This window comes from Pogoniulus pusillus, chromosome 22 (assembly GCF_015220805.1).
Source record: "Pogoniulus pusillus isolate bPogPus1 chromosome 22, bPogPus1.pri, whole genome shotgun sequence".
In the NCBI taxonomy this organism is placed as follows: domain Eukaryota; kingdom Metazoa; phylum Chordata; class Aves; order Piciformes; family Lybiidae; genus Pogoniulus; species Pogoniulus pusillus.
The window spans coordinates 21,299,121-21,322,882 of NC_087285.1; the positions used below are offsets into that span (position 1 = coordinate 21,299,121).

General features: G+C 48.4%; 1 protein-coding gene across 1 annotated transcript in view; it reads right to left on the reverse strand.

Moving 5' to 3' along the window:
- SPOCK1 (SPARC (osteonectin), cwcv and kazal like domains proteoglycan 1) overlaps positions 1-23,762 on the reverse strand; it is a 374,224-nt gene that overhangs the window by 143,236 nt on the left and 207,226 nt on the right. The gene's annotated exons all lie outside the window — the stretch shown is intronic.

Below are 23,762 nucleotides of genomic sequence, written 5' to 3' on the forward strand. Positions count from 1 at the left end.
AGGAGCAGTGTGGGCAGCAGGACAAGGGAGGTTCTTCTGCCTCTGCACTCAGCACTGCTCAGGCCACACCTTGAGTGCAGCGTCCAGTTCTGGGCTCTTCCAATTCAAGTAAGATGTTGAGGTGCTGGAAGGTGTTTGGAGAAGGGCAGCAAGGCTGGGGAGGGGCCTGGAGCACAGCCCTGTGAAGAGAGGCTGAGGGAGCTGGGGGTGTGCAGCCTGCAGCAGAGGAGGCTCAGGGCAGAGCTCATTGCTGTCTGCAGCTGCCTGCAGGGAGGCTGTAGCCAGGTGGGGTTGGGCTCTGCTGCCAGGCAAGCAGCAGCAGAACAAGGGGACAGAGTCTCAAGCTGTGCCAGGGCAGGTCTAGGCTGGATGTTAGGAGGAAGTTGTTGGCAGAGAGAGTGATTGGCATTGGAATGGGCTGCCCAGGGAGGTGGTGGAGTGGCTGTGCCTGGAGGTGTTGAAGCCAAGCCTGGCTGGGGCACTTAGTGCCAGGGTCTGGTTGCTTGGCCAGGGCTGGGTGCTAGGTTGAGCTGGCTGAGCTTGGAGGTCTCTTCCAACCTGGTTGATTCTATGATTCTATGATTCCTCTTTCCATCTGTAGAGCTGTCTTTTGAGCAAGGCAAGAAGCTAGACTGGAGGTGCAGGTTTGATTCTTCATTGGTGTTTCCAACTTCTAAACTTGACTTCTTAATGAATGAAACAAATGAACAAATCCCCCCACATTATGCTTTCCTACTGAGGTTAATTAGTCCTGCACAGCCGATGGCCGCTGATTGTGCCAACCACCTGATTAGAAGGGTTTGTTTTGCTTCATGAAAGGAGGTGGGTTGGGTGATGATCAAAGCTAGAGGCTGGCTAAACCCACAAAGCAAATCTCCCAGGTGGCACACACCACACATACTGAATAACATTTTCCTGGAGATTAGCATAACAAAACTTTGCACAGTGGGAGTGTGGATGGCACAGAGGCAACCTGCTTTAGTAGCTGCATAAACAGAGACAAATGCAAGATCTAATGCAAGATTTAAGAAGGACATTGAGATGCTTGAGCGTGTCCAGAGAAGGGCAACGAGGCTGGGGAGAGGCCTTGAGCACAGCCCTACGAGGAGAGGCTGAGGGAGCTGGGGTTGGTTAGCCTGGAGAAGAGGAGGCTCAGGGCAGACCTTATTGCTGTCTGCAACTACCTGAGGGGAGGTTGTGGCCAGGAGGAGGTTGCTCTCTTCTCTCAGGTGGCCAGCACCAGAACGAGAGGACACAGCCTCAGGCTGTGCCAGGGGAGATTTAGGCTGGAGGTGAGGAGAAAGTTCTTCCCTGAGAGAGTCATTGGGCACTGGAATGGGCTGCCCGGGGAGGTGGTGGAGTCGCCGTCCCTGGAGCTGTTCAAGGCAGGATTGGACGTGGCACTTGGTGCCATGGTCTGGCCTTGAGCTCTGTGGTAAAGGGTTGGACTTGATGATCTGTGAGGTCTCTTCCAACCTTGGTGATACTGTCAGACTGTGGTCCTGTGATCTCCAGCCACTGCCAAGTCACCACTGGTTTGAAGGAGATGTTTCCCCACTTCTCTTGCCAGATGCAACCATACTTCAGCCACTGAAAGGATAAGATGCTAGAAATACTTTCTCTTCAGCTACTTTGACCTCATTTCCAACCCTCCTACTATATTTTGTGTGCCTCAGGATAAGTAGGTGTTACCTCAGTGGCCCTTGCCTTGAACCTTTGGTGGAGTCACCGTCCCTGGAGGTCTTCAAGCAAAGCCTGGCTGAGGCACTTAGTGCCATGGTCTGGTTGATTGGATAGGGCTGGGTGCTAGGTTGGACTGGATGAGCTTGGAGGTCTCTTCCAACCTGCTTGATTCTGTGATTCTATGAACCTGAGAATATGGAGAGTCTAGGAACATATTTCTTTCTCAAAGAAGAAAATGCTGAGTGGTTGAAATCAAAACCTTCTATGGGAAAACAGATTTCCATACCTGTAAAAATGCTGAAGGAGAAAGGAGCTAAGCTTGCCAAAATGGCTTAGTCACCCAAATTCAGAGCTGCCTCTCACTTTGTATTAAAAGCCTTTTGGTGTTAAAACAAAACTTACACCAGAAGCTGCTTAAAAAGCATGAAAATCAAATGGAAATATTTCAACATCAGATGCATAAATGCTTAGAGTAACTTGGCTAAACCTCTGGCTCTATCAGATCATGAATTTTACCAACACTTTATCTCTGTGTTAAGATGGAAAAATGACACAACTCCAAGTCTGTTAAGAGATAAGGAAAACTGCTTCTCACAAATCCCAGCAAAGCATAAGAATAAACTAAAGCAGTGGGAGTGATTAGCTCACATTTATCCTCGGTATTGTACAAAGCCTGCTGAGTTTAATACACTTGGAAAGCTCAAAATTACTGCCAGAGAAAGGAGAAAGGGGAAAGGGGAAAGAGGAAAAATTGACAAGATGACATAGAATCAGAGAATGTCAGGGGCAGGAAAGTACCTCCAGAGATCATCTGGTGCAGCCCCCTGCCAGAGCAGCATCACCCAGAGCAGATCACACAGGAACACATCCAGATGGGTCTTGAACATCTCCAGAGAGAGAGACTCCACAGCTCCCCTGGGCAGCCTGTGCCAGAGCTCTGCCACCCTCACAGGGAAAAAAATTCTTCCTCAGGTTCACATGGAACCTCCTGTGCCTCAGCTGCCACCATTGCCCCTTGTCCTGGCACTGGGCATCACCCAGCAGAGCCTGGCTCCAGCCTCCTGGCACTCACCCTCCACATGTTGATAACCATTGATGAGGTCACCTCTTATTCTCCTCCTCTCCCAGCCCCAGCTCCCTCAAGTTCTCTTCATAAGGAAAATATTCAACTTCCTTCATCATCTCTGTGACTCTGCACTGGACTCTCTCAAGCAGCTCCCTGTGCTTCTTGAGCTGGGGGCCCAGAACTGGACACAACACTCCAGATGAGGCCTCAGCAGGGCAGAGCAGAGGGGCAGGAGAACCTCCCTCGACCTACTAACCACAGCCCTTCTAATGCACCCCAGAATGGCATTGTCCCTCCTGGCCACCAGAGCACACTGCTGGCTCATGCCCATCCTTCCATCCAGCAGCACTCCCAAGTCCTTCTCCCCTTCACTGCTCTCCAGCAGGTCAGTCCTCAACCTATCCTGATCCCTGGGGTTGTCCTTTCCCAGGTGCCAGACTCTACACTTGCCCCTGCTGAATTTCATAGAATCATAGAATCAAGCAGGTTGGAAGAGAGCTCCAAGCTCAGCCAGTCCTAGCACCCAGCCCCACCCAATCAACCAGACCATGGCACTAAGTGCCCCAGCCAGGCTTGGCTGCAACACCTCCAGCCACATCAACTCCACCACCTCCCTGGGCAGCCCATTCCAATGCCAATCACTCTCTCTGCCAACAACTTCCTCCTCACATCCAGCCTAGACCTCCCCTGGCACAGCTTGAGGCTGTGTCCCCTTGTTCTGTTGCTGGCTGCCTGGCAGCAGAGCCCAACCCCACCTGGCTACAGCCTCCCTTCAGGGAGCTGCAGGCAGCAATGAGCTCTGCCCTGAGCCTCCTCTGCTGCAGGCTGCACACCCCCAGCTCCCTCAGCCTCTCCTCACAGGGCTGTGCTCCAGGCCCCTCCTCATGCATGATGAATGCACAGATACTGATCCAGCCTGGGTCAAAGCTGAGGCTGCAAGAGAAAGCTCCTATAATGCCAGTCAGAACTGCTGGGATGGCCCTTCCTTGACTCCCTGGAAACACTGGCTGCATACTAAGAAGTGTAAAGCATTGAGGGTTCAGTACAGTGCTGAAAGAATGATGAGGAAGAGCTAAAGACACGAACACAGTTTAGGCCAGAGGACAAATACAAATACATTGAAATGGAGATAAAATATACCAGTAAAAGTAATTGGGATCCCAAGGAAGTGCAGAGTGTGCTTGAGCCTTTGGGTACATTTCCTCCTTTGTTGGTTGGGTCTTTTTTTAAGTAACATAACTTAAAGATTGTACTGAGTTGTCAAAGAGCCTCAAGGTAGAAAATTGCTCTTCATTGTAAAACTCAGTTCTGTGTTACAGGAGAAGGCTCGTTCAGATGTGTGAGATAACAGAAGCCCTCATTAGGGGACACAGTGATTGCCTTTCACAGGGAAGAGAGCAGCACAGCCCCTGACAGACTGCTTGTTTTCTGACAGCTTCTGCTGCTAAAGATGGAATGTAAGCAAAATGCTGCAGGGGTCAGGGACTGCATCAGTGCCCATCAGCTGCATCGTGCAGCCACAGAATTAACCAGGCTGGACAAGACCTCTAGGACCACTGAGTCCAGATCCACGAGGTTTATTTCCCCCTCAATCCTGCAGGTCTAGCTGCAAGCTCTCAGAGCACTTGGGAGTGTTTGCTTTTCCTGGACAAGGATGAAGAGAGATAATGACAGAAATGGTCTGTTCTTCACTACTGCAAAGTCAGTGCTGAGAAAAAAAGGCCAGTTGAGGGCTATTGGGAAAGTCTACTTTGATGTATCCACTTCTTACTGGCCCAGAAAATGGAAAAGAAAGGAGTCTGGGAATTCTTCAACAGTTGGCATTCATCAGAAACCACTGAAGACTCAGGCAGAGGATTTCATCTTTCAGAAGTCATAACCCAGCATGTGTCTTATGTTACTGCTGCTGAAATAAAGTATGAAAGCAGCAAGGCTAGGTCACTTCCAAAACAGCAAAGAAGAGGAGAGAAAATGTTTATGGACAGTTTTCCAGGATCAAAGCCATTCTCTGTCCTTTCAGATAATGATGAAAGAAAATAATGTCTTATTTTCTCTAGGTACAAATGATCACTAAATGCTTGAGTCGTTTGGGGGTAGCTATAAGCTACAGACTCTCCTCAGCAGCTTAACATAAAAGACATTTGCCATATCAGCAGTACAGGAGGTGGTGACTGCATGGACCTGATTTTACTGCCCTCTTGAATGTGAGAAGCTGGACAGTCATGGGAGTGGATTTAACCTTCCACTAACAACAGCAGTACAGACTCCACAGAGCTAAGGTCCAAGTGGAGTGCCATGGAACCATAGAATCACAGAACGGGTTGGGTTGGAAGGGACCTCAAAGCTCAGCCAGTTCCAACCCCCTGCCACAGGCAGGGACACTTCCCACTAGAACAGGTTGCTCAAGGTCTCATCCAGCCTGGTCCTGAACACCTTCAGGGAGGTTGTGGAGCACAGAATCACCCAATGTGATCAAAGATCTTTGATCTCCAAAAAGATCTTTGATCACATTGGGTGATTCTGTGCCCCACAACCTCCCTGGGCAACCTGTGCCAGTGTCTCACCACCCTCACTGCAAAGAACCCTTTCCTAACATCCAAGTTCAGTCTCCCCTCTGCCAGTTCAAACCCATTCCTCCTTGTCCTGTCATTAAAAGACCTTGTCAATAGTCCCTCCCCAGCCCTCCTGGAGCCCCCTTCAGATACTGGAAGGCCATTCCAAGGTCTCCTCAAAGCCTTCTCCAGGCTGCAGAGCCCCAACTCTCTCAGCCTGTCCTCAGAGCAGAGCTGCTGCAGCCCTCTGAGCATCTTGGTGGCCTCCTCTGGACTGGTTCAAACAGTTCCATGTCCTACTTGTGTTGGGGGGCTCCAGAGCTGCACCCAGGACTGCAGGTGGGGTCTGAGGAGAGCAGAGCCAAGGGGCAGAATCCTCTCCCTTGCCCTGCTGCCCACACTGCTCTTGCTGCAGCCCAGCACAGGGTTGTGTCTGGGCTGCACTCACCCTGCAGGCTCAGGCTACAACCATCAGGCTACTGAGTGAATTCTGCATTAGTAATGAAATATTCATTGGGTCAGCCAGGGACAGACACCAATTTGACAGCCCAGTGACTGTGGCATTCACCTGGACTGATGAGACCAAATCCCTTCTCCAATTAACTTCCAGAGAGAAGAACAAAGGCTACAGCCTTCCAGGGAAAAGGCTAAAGAAAAGCCAATAACCACCTATCAGAAGATCCCAAAGACCCTTCTGCCAGAGTGGCAAGGCTTGAACCTCTCCTTTGACACCCTCCATTCAAAGTCTCTTCACCACCCACCACACATTGCTGAGGTGAGAGACTTTCTTGTCAAGAACGATTCTTCACATTCCTAGAAAGCCTTTTGTTGAGCTGACAGCAAAACCATTCTGTCAGAAGGCTCCAGAACCTGTCGGCTCAACAGGGAAAGCTGAAAGCTTGTTTTCATTTGAAGCTCATTTCTGTTTCCACTTTCTCCAAACGTTCCAGCATTTAAAAATATGAAATAAAACCTCAGCAGGAAGCTGAGTGCAAACTGAGCCTGCAAAGACGACACAAAGAGCTCCACAAAGTGAAGAGCTCATCCAGCAGCATTAAAAATCTCCACTCTGGAGCACTGTATCTAATTGCAATGTTTGATTTAGCACAGGTGGCAGTTTGCTGCCTGCCAGACAAGTTTTCTTCCCCTTTTTTCTTTCTCTTTTTTTTTTTCTGGTGTGTTTAATATACTAATTAGAGTAGGAAATGACTTTGGAATCTGCTAGACAGTTTGACTTTTTAAGCTGCAGTAACTGAACAGTCTTGCAATGAATCTTTTAGGGTTTCACTGTTAAAGCAGAGAACACAAATTTAATAAGTGATGGTGAGATGAAGGTTTGATAACTCTCCCTCCACTAATTTGCTGTCTGCAGCTCCCTGAAGGGAGGCTGTAGCCAGGTGGGGTTGGGCTCTGCTGCCAGGCACCCAGCAACAGAACAAGGGGACACAGTCTGAAGGTCTAGGCTGGATGTTGTTAGGAAGTTGTTGGCAGAGAGAGTGATTGGCATTGGAATGGGCTGCCCAGGGAGGTGGTGGAGTTGCTGTGCCTGGAGGTGTTGAAGCCAAGCCTGGCTGGGGCACTTAGTGCCATGGTCTGGTTGACTGAATAGGGCTGGGTGCTAGGTTGGGCTGGAGGAGCTTGGAGCTCTCTTCCAACCTGCTTGATTCTATGATGCTGTGAAAATTTGAGAACTTGCTAAACTTCCTGCCCTCACCATCCCACAAAGATTTAACAGCACAGACCTGTTTCCTGGTAATTATGCTTAATTAATGTAACAGAATTGATCCTGAGCTTTTTCTTTATTCATTTATTTTAGACACCCTGACAACTGCAGCCAGTTCAGTGCCTTAGAACAAACACCCAGGCCGACAGGTCTCCCTTTGATAAAAGATATGCCACTGAATTTGCAGATCAGAAGGCTAAGCATGGATCCTCCAAACTGAAAACGAGCCTCTAGACTTCCAGCTCCACAGGTATGTGAGTATGAGATGGGCTTTAATAAAGCAGTCATTTCTTTGGAGTTCAGCACTTTCTCATGGATTGTCTGCCCACAGCCTCTGGAGCAGCAAATCCACCAGGCTAAATCCTGAGAGCCATGGGATTAGGAAATAATAAGTCTTTTCAGCTTTAAGGAGCCATGGAGGGGCTTGGTTTGAGATAAAACTTGATCTTTTGATTACTGACACTGAGAATTTAGCACTGACTTCCACAGCAGATTCGAGGGAGGAAGAATGAGGGGAAACACTCAAACCACAGAACAGAATTTCCTTCTCTTATTAGGTCTGGATGTTCAACATCTGGGCACCTCTTCCAATATCAGATGGCTCACACAGGAGGTTTTCATTGGTGAGATGGACTCTAATTGCAAGGTGCATCAGCATCATGTTCCTTCCTTCAATCCCTTAAAAAAACCCTGGATGCACAAAAGGAACTGCAAAGGATTACAGCAAAATATCAAGACTTTCCTCCATCTCTCTCTTTAATATATAGAAGATGCTCATGGGAAAGAAATGCTGAGCCTGGCTTACAGCCAGAGGTAGAAGCAGCAATATGTCTGTCACAAGTGTGCTCAGCTACTGCCTTTTTAGCCTCAGGAGCTAATGGCACAGCACTGCCTTGCTGTTGTGTGAGGGCAGCTGAGGAGGTGAGTGTGGGGCAGGCTGTGGATGTAGTCTACTGGACTTCAGCAAAGCCTTTGACATTGTCTGCCACAAGAAGCTCCTGGCCAAGCTGGCAGCTCATGGCTTGGACAGATTCACTCTGTGCTGGGTCAGAGAGAGTGATTGGCACTGGAATGGGCTGCCCAGGGAGGTGGTGGAGTTGCTGTCCCTGGAGGGAGGTGTTCAAGCAAAGCCTGGCTGAGGCACTTAGTGCCATGGTCTGGTTGACTGGCTAGGGCTGGGTGCTAGGTTGGACTGGATGAGCTTGGAGCCAACCTGGCTGATTCTATGATCTCTTCTATGACCTCTTGCTCTAGAGAATCTCTAAGTGAATCTGTGACACCCGGACAGAAACACTTAAAGAAGCAAAATATTTGGGGTTGATTTCTAATCATCATTGGCAGTCTCTAAGTAGAGAGCTTGAAACAGGCTGTGCTGTGGTAGCTCGTGTCCATAAATAATGTCATTTGTGGTTCATTGGGTGAATTAATCTGATCTAAAACGACTAAATTGAAAATCTGTAGGTTGAGCTCTTGATGAGTGCTGGCAGAGCACTAAGCAGGCAATCATAAGCTTATTAATGAAAAGAGGATGATAGAAATTGAAATATTAAAGAGGCAGGACATAATAGATTAAAAGTTAATTTTGCTAACATAACTTGCACCAAATAAGAAAATGATTGATGTGAGAAGCTCCTTTTTATTGTGTTCATATTGCCACTGCCTTCCAAAGAGTGCACTTAGATGGAGCTGCCTGGCTGTGAAAGGCACAAACCACCTACAGCTGTCTTTTCTAAACCTAACCTAGTTTCAACCTGTGTGGAAAAGGTCTTCAAAGTGTTTTGAAACCTCTGAATTAAAATTGAAAGGCACTGCTCAGGCCACACCTTGGTGCTGTGTCCAGTTCTGGGCTCCTCAGTTCAAGAGAGATGCTGAGGTGCTGGAAGGTGTTGAGAGCAGGGCAGCAAGGCTGGGGAGGGGCCTGGAGCACAGCCCTGTGAGCAGAGGCTGAGGGAGCTGGGGGTGTGCAGCCTGCAGCAGAGGAGGCTCAGGGCAGAGCTCATTGCTGTCTGCAGCTGCCTGCAGGGAGGCTGTAGCCAGGTGGGGTTGGGCTCTGCTGCCAGGCACCCAGCAACAGAACAAGGGGACACAGTCTCAAGCTGTGCCAGGGGAGGTCTAGGCTGGTTGTTAGGAGGAAGTTGTTGTCAGAGAGAGTGATTGGCATTGGAATGGGCTGCCCAGGGAGGTGGTGGAGTCACTGTGTCTGGAGGTGTTGAAGCCAAGCCTGGCTGGGGCACTTAGTGCCATGGTCTGGTTGACTGGACAGGGCTGGGTGCTAGGTTGGACTGGATGAGCTTGGAGCTCTCTTCCAACCTGCTTGATTCTATGACTCTATTATAAACTCCTCAGAGTGGTCATGCATCTGGCTCCATTCTTTTTCCTAGTGAAGTTCTGTGTCTGAAATGATGAAGGATGTTGAAGGAGATAAGAAATTCAGCAGAACTCTTGCAAACCACTTCCACCTTCAGAGGAGCCAAGTTTGCCACCCAACAGAGCCACACACACAGGGGATGAAGCTGTCAACTACCCAAGACAAGAGATTACTTAGAAGATTGGAGGCTGAGGGCAGACCTCATTGCTGACTACAACTACCTGAAAGAACACTGTGGAGAGGCTGCTGCTGGGCTCTGCTCACAGGTCACTGGAGGCAGAACAAGGGGGAATGGCCTCAAGCTGAGGCTGGGGAGGATTAGATTGGACATTAGGAAAAAGTTTTTCCTGGAGAGTGGTCAGGGACTGGAATGAGCTGCCCAGGGAGGTGCTGGAGTCACCCAGGCTGGATGTGTTTAAAGGTCATTTGGACGTGGTGCTTGGGGCTATGGTTTAAGGCGAATCTTGTAGAGCAGGGTTCTGGGTTGGCCTTGGTGATGCTGAGAGGCTTTGCCACCCTGCATGTCCCTGTGATTGCGTGCAAGAGACTGGGGCAGCTCATCAGAATTTCAGCCTGCTCCTAACACATTTCACTGCTAGTGAGAGGCTTCAGAAGCAACAACTGGAAAATCTCAGGCATGTACTGGTAAAACAACCAATGAAGATCAGTCTTTGGTAGGTTCAAGAGTTATACACAATGAGTCTGCAGCATACTGAAGACAGACAACTGCAAACAGCAGCAGGCTGACCAGCATCAAATGGAACACAACATTTTTAATGTCTCACTTGCAATTTTCACCCCAAATGGATTGTTTGCAACAATTGGCACTTAGAATGCCATTGATCAACAGGCAGAGCTGAAAATGCTGCTCAGTTAATACTTTTCCAATATAATGGGATGTTGGAAGTTGAAGAAAAGCTTTAATAAAATTCCTTCACTGCAAACATCAGTCCCAATCTTCCAAAAGTGTGGCTTTTATTAGCACTAAAAAGACTCTTCCACTGAACTCGTTCATGTCCTGGGGCTTCTACAGCAAAAACCAGCACCACATTTAGCAGTCTCCAGTAAACAGATTACTGTATAAATAGAGAGTCATTTTCAGAGCATTGGAGGTCATTTGTAAATGTTAAGTAATAATATCTGACTGCCTGGATTACTCCCCAGATTTCAGAGAGAGGTAAGCAACAAACATACAGACACAGATTGAATACAACCAGAAACCTGCTGCCAGCAATTCCATGGTGAAGATTTTTAGCACACAGAAAGTACAAAGAGTATGCACTGGGAGATACATCCCTAATCTACAGGGCAGTGGTAAACCCAGATCCCAAGTCGTGTGAGGATTGATGGAGTCAGAGAAAAACTCAGCTAATGGCTCAAGGCAAAAACTATCTGCATGACCTACAAGGTCAGTGGTGAAATGTGGCACCGCTGACAGGTATATTGGGAGCCTGAGAACTGTCCTCCTGGGCCCTACATCTAACATACCTACCTGGTTGTACTTTAATGACACTGGCAGTGATGTGTTAAGGTTGTTTGAGACAGCAGTGAAAATGCCCAGAGTTACCAAGCTCCCCTGAATGCAAAGCTCTACACCTCCTGACAGGGTGAGGACAGGCAGCCAGTCCCACCCAGCTCGATTCATTTGTTCATGTTTCATCTGTTGGCAAATCTCTTGACATTTGTCAAGCAGATGACATTTAGACCAATTACTGTTTTCATTTCTTGCTCACTTCAGAGTGAGCAAAAGGAGCTTTCCAAACAACAAAAATCCAACATCCCTTAAGCTATAAGCAGCTCACAGTCCAAGCCAGAAATAGACAAATGCCATGGAGGAGGTGACTGAACTTCTAACTCAGCCCCTTTCCAGATAAGTCAAGGCACAGAGGAGCTTCTGGATGCTAATGTAGCCTTGGCTGTTGGCTCCTGACAAGCTGATAAGAGCTGTATCAAGAGGTTTCTATATGAACAATTCTGCAGTCAACAAAAGAAGTCGTGGAGGTAGTAAAACCATTGACAAAAAAGCCTCTGTGCTGCACTTACTTTATCTTTTATATATTGAACTTGTCCTGCTGGTTTCTGCTCCCTGGGAATCTGCTGCACAAACTTATACTCACACAGTAACTTTCAGATGTGCATTTGCCACCATTATACATTTAAGTTTCATGTTAGTCAGATCTGGAGAGCAGCCCTGTGGAGAGGGAGCTGGGGGCCTGGTGGCTAGCAAGTTCCCCATGGCACAGCAATGTGCCCTTATGGCCAAGAAGGCCAATGGGATCCTGGGCTGTATTAAGAGGAGTGTGTCCAGCAGATCAAGGGAGGTTCTCCTGCCCCTCTACTCTGCCCTGCTGAGACCTCATCTTGAGTACTGTGTTCAGTTTTGGGCTCCCCAGTTGAAGAGGGACAGGGATCTGCTGGAGAGGGTCCAGCACAGGGCTAGGAGGATGATGAGGGGACAAGAGGGCATGGCTGATGAGGAGAGGCTGAGGGACCTGGGGCTCCTTAGTCTGGAGAAAAGAAGACTGAGAGGGGATTTGATAAGTGTTTATAAGTATCTGAGGGCTGCCAGGAGGGGGGACAGGCTCTGCTCACTGCTGCCTGGGATAGGACAAGGAGCAATGGGTGTAAATTGCAGCAAAAGAGGTTCTGCTTCAACACAAGGGGCAACTTCTTTCCTGTAAGGGTCCCAGAGCACTGGCACAGACTGCCCAGAGAGGCTGTGGAGTCTCCTTCTCTGGAGCCTCTCAAGGTCTGTCTGGATTGGTTCCTCTGTGTTAGATAGGATTGTCTTGCTGTGGCAGGGGGGTTGGACTCAACAGTCTCCTTGGGTCCCTCCCAACCCCTAATATCCTGTGAGCCTGAGATCTCAGAGCTCTAAAAGCTGAATTTTATCTATAGTTTCTATGTAATGCTCAACTAAGTATGACTTATCTTTATTTCAAACTCCCTCCTCCCTCTCCTTTTGTTATCATGTTCATAAAAGATGATTCATCAGAGAAAAGTAATTTTGGCTACTGCCTGTTTCTACATGAACAAAACAAATGCAGACATCCTTGAAACAGCAAACTGCACCTGTATCTACCTATACATATCAGTTCTGAGAGAACAGAAAAGCCAGAACTGTTCTCCAGAAAGCTCAGCTGAAATCCCACCTGGAATGTGGACTTCTGAACCTGCAGGTATTCTCCTGGGCTACTGCAGGTTAGAAGCAGGCATGCATGGAACAAGCACTTGAAGGGGGTTTAAGTTATGAAATGAAGACTAAAATGGCTATAAGCAATGACACAGAGGGAATATAAGACCTGGATATGAGTACAGAGATTAAACAGCAAGGACACAAAGTGATACTTAGTGCCATGGTCTAGTTAGCTGGGTGCTAGGTTGGACTGGATGAGCTTGGAAGTCTCTTCCAACCTGGTTGATCCTATGATATGATACCTGGGTTCCATTTCTATACTGAGCTCAGCAGCCAAGCCCAGTAAGGGCTACAAAGGCAAACGGAGAGAGTCAAGAGTGATACCTTTCTAGGAGAGCTTTTTCCTAAGAGAAGAGTAAGAGCATTGCCTAAGTCAGGCACAACTACAGAAGGTCATTATTTCCAAACAAACACCAAAGAACCAGTCAGGAAAACTCCAGAAGTTTTAACTGGATTTGAATAAATTCAAGGTAGATATTAGAGGCTTTCTAACCAGAGAGGCTGAGATGTAAAGGGTTCCTCCAAACAGAGTAGAGGGGGCAATAAACCTTATTAAGACAGACCTTGGTAGGCTAATGAAAAAGTTTATAGGATATTGTTGTAGGGGAATTGGACTTAATGATCCAAGGAGGCACTTCTGGTCCGCTTCTATACACTACTGAAAGCTTACAACTAGAAATATCAGGAGCAGAAATATTACAAAGTGGTACTCAAGCCATCCAATAATATCATCTTTAAAGATACAAACTATTTACAACTCTTCATTAAAGTGCAGAAGGTAATAGGTTATTTTCTTCTTCTACTCAGCATAATGACTTTGTGATGACAGTGAAGGTGTCAGAGGTACCCAGGTGGTGTTCTGCGAGCGCTCCGACCCTGTTTCCACAGCCCTTCTATTTCCTTTTGTCCTTGCAGCATCCTCAGGGTAAAGCAGAGCACAGTAAGATAGAGGCTGCAGAGTAAAAGGCAACGACCTTAGCAGTAAGATGCTGACCCCAGCAGGCAGGCACTTGGTGACTGTGAATAAAACACAGTAAGTCCCCTGTGGATGGGAAGAAGGAGTTCATCTACTGTGACTGCCCGAGCAGACAGGGCTGAGGACTCCACGCTCCAAAAGCCATTACCAAAGAGCTGTGCACTACCATATATTCCAGGAATTATTTGTGTCCAATAGGAGACAGTCATCTTGCCCTGCTCTAATGAGCTGGGAGGCTGATGAAGCATGACTAGCAATGAGTTCTGGGGAGAGAAGGGCCGGGTGCCTAATTGGCCTCGGGATGCAGAAAGTTTTCCATCTAGGCTGGTGGTGGCAACCTTGTGCAGCTCCCAGGGGAGATGCCTGTGCTCTGCCTGACTGCATTTGAGCATGTCTGCATGATTCCATGATAAGTTTGGAAAAGAGTGAGGAAGTCCAAATGCATGGTGTGAAACTTGGGCACCTTCTGCTTCGGCTCAGCAACTACCTTTGAATTCATTTTTAAAGGTGACTGTGGCACCTAAGGTAATGGGAAGTGGATCTTGCTTTCTACACCTCTGCTAGTGCTCAGGGGTCTTTCAACTCTGAGTTTTGACATACACCCAAGTAAAAAAAAAGTAGCTAGAGCTTGGGCAAGCCAGAAAGCAGCCTAAGAGCTAAATGAAGTCTCTCCTACGAGGAGAGACTGAGGGAGTTGAGGCTGTTCAGTCTGGAGAGGAGAAGGCTCCCAGGTGACCTTATTGTGACCTTTCAGCACCTTAAAGGGGCTACAAGAAAGCTGGGGAGGGACTTTTTAGGCTGTCAGGGAGTGACAGGACTGGGGGGAATGGAGCAAAGCTGGAAATGGGGAGATTCAGACTGGATATTAGGAGGAAGTTCTTCAGCCTGAAGGTGGTGAGAGCCTGGAAGGGGTTGCCCAGGGAGACGTTGGAAGCCTCATCCCTGGAGGTGTTTAAGGCCAGGCTGGATGAGGCTCTGGCCAACCTGATCTAGTGTGAGGTGTCTCTGCCCATGGCAGGGGGATGGGAACTAGATGATCCTTGTGGTCCCTTCTAACCCTGCCTGACTCTAGGATTCTATGAAGTCTGGTGTGTGGAGCATGGATACCACAGGCAGCTTCCTCTGGAAGACAAGAAAGTGGAGGACTTTTACACAGAAACTCGTGGCAGCAAGTGTCACTCTCATGACTCAGAACATAACCAGCTCCTATCATTGTGACTGATGAAAGCCAACCCCTCCTCAGACTGTCCCTACAGTCTCTTTAGTTAAAAGCAATTTACTTTAGGCAGAGCTGAAACTGAGAAATGACCCACTTGGAGAATGGGACCTACAGTTTACAGATGATTCTGTTCAGCAGAGAAATATCTGCCTTTAAAACCAGCAAGTGCTGTTCCAATATTTAAGCATCCTTGGACTGAATCCCAGGGTGTTAAAGATGGGGACTGTCTTGGAGGAAAAGCTATGGAGCTTTGGGGGCTCCTGTTCAGATCATCATTCTCATAATGAAAACTTCAAACAGAACTGTGATGGGGAACAAAGGCCAGTGCCAGACTGACACTGCTCTCAAGGTTCAGAGGTGCCCCTGAGCACTCGCAGACTGGTGGCACATCATGTCATGTGCTCTCTGGCTTATTAAAAGGCAGCTTAGCCCACATAAGGGAACCAAATATTCCTGATCTCCACATCTGTGGCTTTTCTGCTGCAAACTCCAAAGCTTTTGCAGTGTAGCAGAGGCATGCCTTGCCTGACAGCCAGGCCAGAGATGAAATACAGAATCACAGAACGTTAGGAGCTGGAATGGACCTCCAGAGATACTCCAGTCCAACCCCCCTGCCAGAGCAGGATCACTCAGATTAGATCACACAGGAACATATCCAGGTGGGTTTTGAGTATCTCCAGAGAAGACCACAACTCCCTTGGGCAGCCTGTTCCAGTGTTCTGGCACCCTCACAGTGAAAACCTTTTTCCTTACGTTTCCATGCAACTTCCTATGCCTGAAGTTCCACCATTGCCCCTGTGCTGTCCCTGGGCATCACCTGCCTCCATCCTCTTGGCACTCAGCCTTTACATCTTTATAAATACATTTTAAAGCTCTCCAATTTTCTCTGAAGGACTTGCACTCATCACTTGTACACCACTTACACATCACCTGATGTGCTGTGCTTGGCTGTGACCTCAGAGGTGCCTCTTGCTCTCAATCACAGAATCACAGAATTAACCAAGTTGGAAAAGACCTTTAGGATCATCGAGCCCAACCTAGCACCTGCCTGCTTTTAAATGAGAAAGCTCCTGCACAGTATGCCCCAGCCCTACCCGAGGGGCTTTGCAGCTCAGCCTGTGCAGAGTCTCCACAGGAAGGAGCACTGCCAGCAGGACTCTTCCTCGCACCCAAAGCCTCACAGATCTCGGTCATAGAATCACAGAGTCAAACAGGATGGAAGAGAGCTCCAAGCTCAGCCAGCCCAACCTAGCACCCAGCCCTGCCCAACCAACCAGACCATGGCACTAAGTGCCCCAGCCAGGCTTGGCTTCAACACCTCCAGACACAGTGACTCCACCACCTCCCTGGGCAGCCCATTCCAATGCCAATCACTCTCTCTGCCAACAACTTCCTCCTAACATCCAGCCTAGATCTCCCCTGCCACAGCTTGAGACTGTGTCCCCTTGTTCTGTTGCTGGGTGCCTGGCAGCAGAGCCCAACCTCACCTGGCTGCAGCCTCTCTTCAGGCAGCAAATGAGTGGAGAGAGTTATCAAGCCTTCATTTCACCATCAATTATTAGATTCATGTTCTCTCTCATGACCAACCCCCACCTGGCTACATCCTCCCTTGAGGTAGTTGTAGGCAGCAATGAGGTGTCCCTACCCGTGGCAGGGGAGGCTGGAACTGGCTGATCCTTGTGGTCCCTTCCAACCCTGACTGATTCTATGATTCTATATAAATCACCCCAAAAACTGCCATGGACTCCACTCCGTTCCCCTCCAGAACTTTCATTTACAGAGAGGATTCAAACAATTCTCTGAGATTCTATCAGAGAGACCTCTGGGAATAACAAGCCTACATTTTGGCAATTTCCCCAGTACAATATATTTGTCTGAGAAAAGCCTCATGCAATCTGTTGTTCTGGTGGGGTTTTGTGTGTGTGTGTGTGTGTTAGTGTTTAATCAAATACTTCAATGCACTTTCTTCTCAAGCACAAATCTATGCTGGTAGATTAGATGCTCAGCATTAAAAATGGATAAAATGCTTAGCATGAAAATGTGATTTATTTCTTTTTAAAGGAAAAATCAGATTTAGTGCCTCCAAAACAGCCTGCAGAGAGATACTGCACATGGCAGGATTGTGACATGGAAAGAAAAGCCACCAAATTGGTAATGGCTTTGTTTTCTTCTCAAATCAAAAGATATTCCCTTTTGTTTTGAGCTGGGCAGTTTCCTTCCCCTAATTATGAAAATGTTAATCAACAGAAGAATTCATTGGTGCCCATAAGCAAATCTGGGGTGGGGAGGGAGGGAATTAACTCATAATTGTGAATTCCTTCCAGAACTTGCCAAAAACTTAGGGGAAGTCCACAATGAATCACAGAATGGTTTAGGTTGGAAGGGACCTCAAGGATCAGCCAGTTCCAAACCCCTGCTATAGGCAGAGACACCTTCCTCTAGAACAGGTTGCTCAAAGCTTCATTCAATCTGGCCTTGGACACCTGTCTGTCTGTCTATCTATCTGCTTACCTGTCTGTCTGCCTGTCTATCTATCTATCTATCTATCTATCTATCTATCTATCTATCTGTCTGTCTATTTACCTACCTGCCAGTCTGTCTATCTATCTGTCTATTTATCTATCTACCTACCTACCTGTCTGTCTGTCCATCTCTCTCTCTCTCTCTCTCTCCCTCTCTCTATCTGTCTGTCTACCTATCTATCTATCTATCTATCTATCTATCTATTTAACTACCTGTCAGTCTGTCTATCTATCTGTCTATTTATCTATCTACCTACCTACCTGTCTGTCTGTCTGTCCATCTCTCTCTCTCTCTCTCTCCCCCTCTCTCTATCTGTCTATCTATTTACCTACCTGTCAGTCTGTCTCTCTCTCTCTCTCTCTCTCTGTCTACCTACCTACCTGTCTGCCTATCTGTTTCTCTCTCTCTCTCTCTCTCCCTACCTGTCTGTCTGTCTATCTATCTATCTATCTATCTATCTATCTATCTATCTATCTATCTATCTATCTATGTACCTATCTGTCTATCTACCTACCTACCTATCTATTTATCTATCTATCTGTCTATCTATCTATCTATCTATCTATCTATCTATCTATCTATCTATCTATCTATCTATCTATCTACCTTTCTACCTACCTATCTGTCTGTCTATCTATGTATCTGTCTATCAGTGTATCTCTCTGTCTATTTATCTACCTGTCTATCTATCTAATCTACAATCTACCTCTCACATGCAACCTTTCCAAGAAATGATATTAACAATTAAGCCACATACAATTAGCACTGACAAACATACCAAGAGGAATCTCTCTCTGTCTATCTCTCTCTCTAACCTCTCCTCTATCTCTCACATGCATATGCAGAACAGTTTATTTTGCAAAGTTCCCTTTGGAATGTCCTTCCTCCCCTTTTTTTTTCACTTAACACACAGATGAGCAACAATTCTATTCAGAACCAGCACAAAAATGAACACGAGAACAGAAAAAAAGCTGTGAACAAAGCAAGGCCAAATGGGGACCCAGCTGATATGATCAGCAGCTCCAAAGATAATGAATCATCTCTCAGTTCTAGTTCTGTTACAGCACCTCATACAGACTGCTCACATACTCAGGCTTTGATACACATTACCACATCAATCACAAAGGATTAAACATCAGGAGTTTAGGAAGGAGCCCACCCCACACTGGTCAGGCCACTGGGTACATGGGACTCAGATCTGCAGCACAGGAAGGTATTGCCCCCAGAGAGTCCTTGGTGTTGTGCCAATCATGAGTGTTTAGCAGCAAAGCCAGCAAGAAAAAACACAGCCAGGCACGAGTTGGAGAGGAGAGCAAAGCATCAAGGTTAGGGTTTGCAGCCCCTGGGTTGGGTGCATTTTGAAAGGTAACTTGATCTAATACACAGGAACAGCACTGTTGGAAGCCCAGTGCACAACTTAGCAGTAAACCCTTACAATGAACTTGCTGTGCTCATGGATTTCTCTGTAGGACTTCCAATCAGCTCCTGGAGCAGGTGGGTCATGAAGCTCTTTGCCATTGCTAACTTTCTTCCATTTAAAGCACACAAATAGCACACACAATAGCAGTGGTACAAAAAAGGTCAGTTTCACATGGGGGGGATCCTTTACTGGACTTGTTTTCAGCAGAATCACAGAATGGGGGGGTTGGAGGGGACCTTTGGAGATCTAATTCAACCATCCTGCTAAAGTAGGTTCATCTACAACAGGCTGCACAAGAATCATAGAATCAGTCAGGGCTGGAAGGGACCACAAGGAGCAGCCAGTTCCAACCCCCTGCCATGCCCAGGGACACCCTACCCTAGAGCAGGCTGCACACAGCCTCAGCCAGCCTGGCCTCAAACACCTCCAGCCATGGGGCCTCAGCCACCTCCCTGGGCAACTCTCATGCTGAAGAACTTTCTCCCCAGGTCCAAGCTGAATCTCCTCACCTCCAGCCTTGCTCCATTCCCCCCAGTCCTGGCACTCCCTCAGAGCCTAACAAGTCCCTCCCCAGCTTTTTTGTAGCCCCCTTCAGATCCTGGAATGTGTCCAGGTGGGTTTGGAATCTCTCCAGAGGAGGAGATTCCACAGCTTGTCTGGGCAGCCTGCTCTGGCATCCTCAAAGGAAAGGAGGTCTTCCTTATGTTCCCCTGGTCCTTGCTAACTGCAGGACTGGCAGAGCCAGGCAGGGAGATGTGCCTGCTGACTGGGGGTAGGTGTAGCTGCCAACAGGGCCACGTCAGCCCAGCCCAGCCTCTGACGCGCGCTTTGGAAGAACAGATGTTTCATCTGGGAACCTGTCCAGATCATAACAGAGAGATTGGTGAGGAACTCAGTAGTGGCCTCTGCTGCCAGAAGCAGTGGCCTCAAAAGCACTGAAGAAACACTGGATGCCTGAGTTCCATCAGAGCAGCAGACAGTGCATGATCAGCTCTGTGAGTGACACGCACCGCAGTCCTAAACTAACTGGTGACTGCCTGCTCAATGGCCTGAGCAGAGCTGCAAACCTGGGTGTGCTGATGAGCTCATCTTTGTCAGCAGCCCTCTTTTCTCACTCTCTTCTTTTCAAAACCAGAGCCCAGGAGTGACATCTTCCCTGCCCATCTGCTGCACCAGCAACACCTGCAGAGAGGAGAGGCTGAGGGAGCTGGGGGTGTGCAGCCTGCAGCAGAGGAGGCTCAGGGCAGAGCTCATTGCTGCCTGCAGCTACCTGCAGGGAGGTTGTAGCCAGGTGGGGTTGGGCTCTGCTGCCAGGCACCCAGCAACAGAACAAGGGGAGACAGTCTCAAGTTGTGCCAGGGGAGGTCTAGGCTGGATGCTAGGAGGAAGTTGTTGTCAGAGAGAGTGATTGGCACTGGAATGGGCTGCCCAGGGAGGTGATGGAGTGGCTGTGCCTGGAGGTGTTGAAGCCAAGCCTGGCTGGGGCACTTAGTGCCATGGTCTGGTTGCTTGGCCAGGCCTCGGTGCTAGGTTGGGCTGGCTGAGCTTGGAGCTCTCTTCCAACCTGGTTGATTCTGTGATTCTATGACAAATGGCCTTAAGTTGTACAGGACTGCAAAGGCAGGTAGGAGCTTCCAGAGATAGTAACTGCTCTATTTCATGCAAAACCAAACTCACAAAGACTCCTCCTTGTACATCATGTCCAAATTGAAAGGAGATTTAATCCACACAAATGATTTCAGGAGGATTTATCATTACTCCAAGGAATCACTAAGCATACAAAAAGGTACCTTGAAACCTACCTTTCCCACACTCCTCAGTCACTGCTCTTTTCTCTTAATGCTCTGCCCACTTGTGCTGCCAACGCCTTAGAGGCTGTGTCCACAAAAGGCTATTGTCTCTGAAAGACCTCTCAGAGCATCTCCCTTGCCTTTAAGACCCGGAGCTGCTCACAGCTGGCCCCAGAGGTGAGGAGGGAAGGAGGAGGCCATGCAGCAGAGGCCAGGCTGCCCCTAGTCACAGGACTGGAGGCTCCTCTGGCACTCCTGAGCTAACCCTCAGCTACCAGCACAGCGAGCAGCTCTGCCCTAGACCTACCAGCCAGCTGGGCCAGGGGTGGCACAGCCAGCAGGTCCTGGGCACAGCACTGGGAGCTACGTGACAGCCGTGCTGCCAGCTGGGAGCAGATTCATCTGAAGGCATCAGAATGCAAGTCTTAGAGGATGAGTTACCCATCACAGGGCCAGGGCCTGAGTCAATTTGAAAAACAAGCTTCAATTTAACTCAATTTTATGCAGTTATTGTATTCCTGCAGTGGTTTAAGAAGCATGAACCCCAACAGAAAGGAAACTGAAGAGCAATGGCTCTGCCTTGGCACTGCTGATTTCCAAGTTAGCTACACTGTGCTGGGAAAGTGCAGCTTCCTTGTGCTGCAGCTCTCCAGCAGCCCAGTTAATCAGCTGCTGCAAATCAGCACAGCTCAGCCTGGAAGCCTCAGCAAGAGCACAAGATGTTGTTCTCCAGATTACTTTTTGCTGAGCCTACAGGCTTTGTAAAGCCACCAGAGCAAGCTGATAATGATGCATGAAATGGAAAATCCTTCTCAGCACACCCAAAAGCAGCTGCAGTGGTGCTCTGGTGTTTGGGGGTTCTTACTCCATATGCTGGTTGGAGGCTAATTGGAATGTTTTAATGAGAAGAATTAGATGATAGCTGTGAAAAGGAAACACTGCTGCTGTCTGCTGCACTCATAGGCTTGCTGAGGTGGATAGAAGGACACAGACATAGATAAGACAGTGTCTATCTGTCAGAGTGTGTTTCTCTTTTGCTTGGATCTGTGTAACCCAACTAATCCTTCTGCTTCTAACCCCCCTTGCTGATCCTCCAAACTCACCTTGCATGCAAGGCAGACTCTGGGATAAGGTAGAGGGGTGGGGAGAAGGTGGAAGGGTGGTTGGGAGCCCTTCCTGAGGACTCTGGTTTCTGGGAGGGTTGCTGTGTTCCTGTATTACCTTTAACTTGTCTATTTCTGTCTATAGCTGTAGAGATTTGTGATCTGTTGTAACTCTCTGCTTGCACATTGTGCTAAGCTGTGAACACAAAGCTTCAATCCTTAACTGCCAGCTGGCTGAGTCTGGTCTGGGTGAATGCATAAGAGTGGGGGGTGGGTGACCCCCAAACCATCACATTCCTCACAAATACATTCAGGCTTTCACTGTTTTTCAATAGCTGTAACTCCACCTTGTGGAATCAGTTTACTCCTCAATGCAAGGGGGAACTTCTTGACTGCAAGGGTCCCAGAGCCCTGGAACAGGCTCCCTAGACAGGCTGTGGAGTCTCCTTCCCTGGAGACTTTCAAGGCCTGTCTGGATGTGTTTCTCTGTGACCTGAGCTAGACTGTGTGGTCCTGCTCTGTCAGTGGGGTTGGACTGGATGACTCCTTCCAAACCCTAGTATCCTGTGACCCTGTGACTCCTAATTTACACAGCCTTAAGTATGACTGGAGTCAGATGTGCGGTGGTATTCAGGTCAGGCACAGAAAAAATGAGCAGGATATGATAGGACTAAAGATGAAAATCTTCAGTGGTCTCACTGCACTGATTGAAATCAGGAGAGAACTTGGCCTAGTTCCTCCCCTCATTGGCAGGCTCACCCTCTGAGGCAGGGGTGGATGGATATTTTGGGGACAGATGTGCCACTATCACACATCAGCAGTAGTTCTTTCAGCATCACACAACTTCCTGGAAATTGGAGAATTTCAATGGAAGCTTTCAGTGCTTTTCATCTCCACAGCCACAGTGCTACTGAAAGGTGAGCTGCAATAGCTGCAGGCAGTGGAGGAACCACAGTGAGATCACATGAAACACAGCCTGCTCTCTGGGAGAAGCAAAAGGCTCTTCTGCTCCTCCTTCACACCATGACTGTACTATTTTGGCCACTGTGGGGACATTAACTACTGTAAATAGCTCAGGAAGCACTTGGCTCAACATCTCTGCCTATATATCATCATGCCTATGATATAATGCAAATGCTTTACATCCATCCTCACCAGAAGGTTTCAGCTGCACCACGCCACAAACCGCCGCTAGGATGTAAGTGCTGCAGGCATGCTCCTAACAGCCTCCCAGGGCTCACTCCATACGGAGCAGGAAGGATTAAACACACTGCCTCCTGCACAGGACGCCACTAACTTGGCACTACAAATCTGTTATAGCTTCTTTTTTCCCTTTCCTTTTTTTCCCACCTGGCTACAGCCTCCCTGCAGGCAGCTGCAGACAGCAATGAGCTCTGCCCTGAGCCTCCTCTGCTGCAGGCTGCACACCCCCAGCTCCCTCAGCCTCTCCTCACAGGGCTGTGCTCCAGGCCCCTCCCCAGCCTTGCTGCCCTTCTCTGGACACCTCCCAGCACCTCAACATCTCTCTGGAATTCAGGAGCCCAGAACTGGACACAGCACTCAAGGTGTAGCCTGAGCAGTGCTGAGCACAGGGGCAGAAGAACCTCCCTTGTCCTGCTGGCCACACTGCTCCTGAGCCAGCCCAGGATGCCACTGGCTCTGCTGCCCACCTGGGCACTGCTGCCTCATCTTCAGCTACTCTCTACCAGCACCCCTAGGGCCCTCTCTGCCTGGCTGCTCTCAGCCACTCTGTCCCCAGCCTGTAGCACTGCTTGGGGCTGTTGTGGCCAAAGTGTAGAACCCTGCACTTGGCCTTGTTCAGTCTCATCCCCCTGGCCTCTGCCCACCCATCCAGCCTGGCCATGTCCCTCTGCAGGGCTCTGCTACCCTCCAACAGCTCCACAGCTGCTCCTAGCTCGGTGTCATCATTCTGCACTCCACCTTCCAGTTCATCTTTTTGACTAGCCTCAGCAATAAGTAATTAGACTTCTGCTTAATTATTGGAAACAAATGCAAATTAACCTTTAAAAGAATGGTTTGAAATTATTTTTTCCCCATGTTTTTGGCTTTTTTTTCTCATTTGACATCTTCCCCTCAAACTGGATGCCTATGAAGAGAGAAAACTCTGCAGGAATATCAGCTT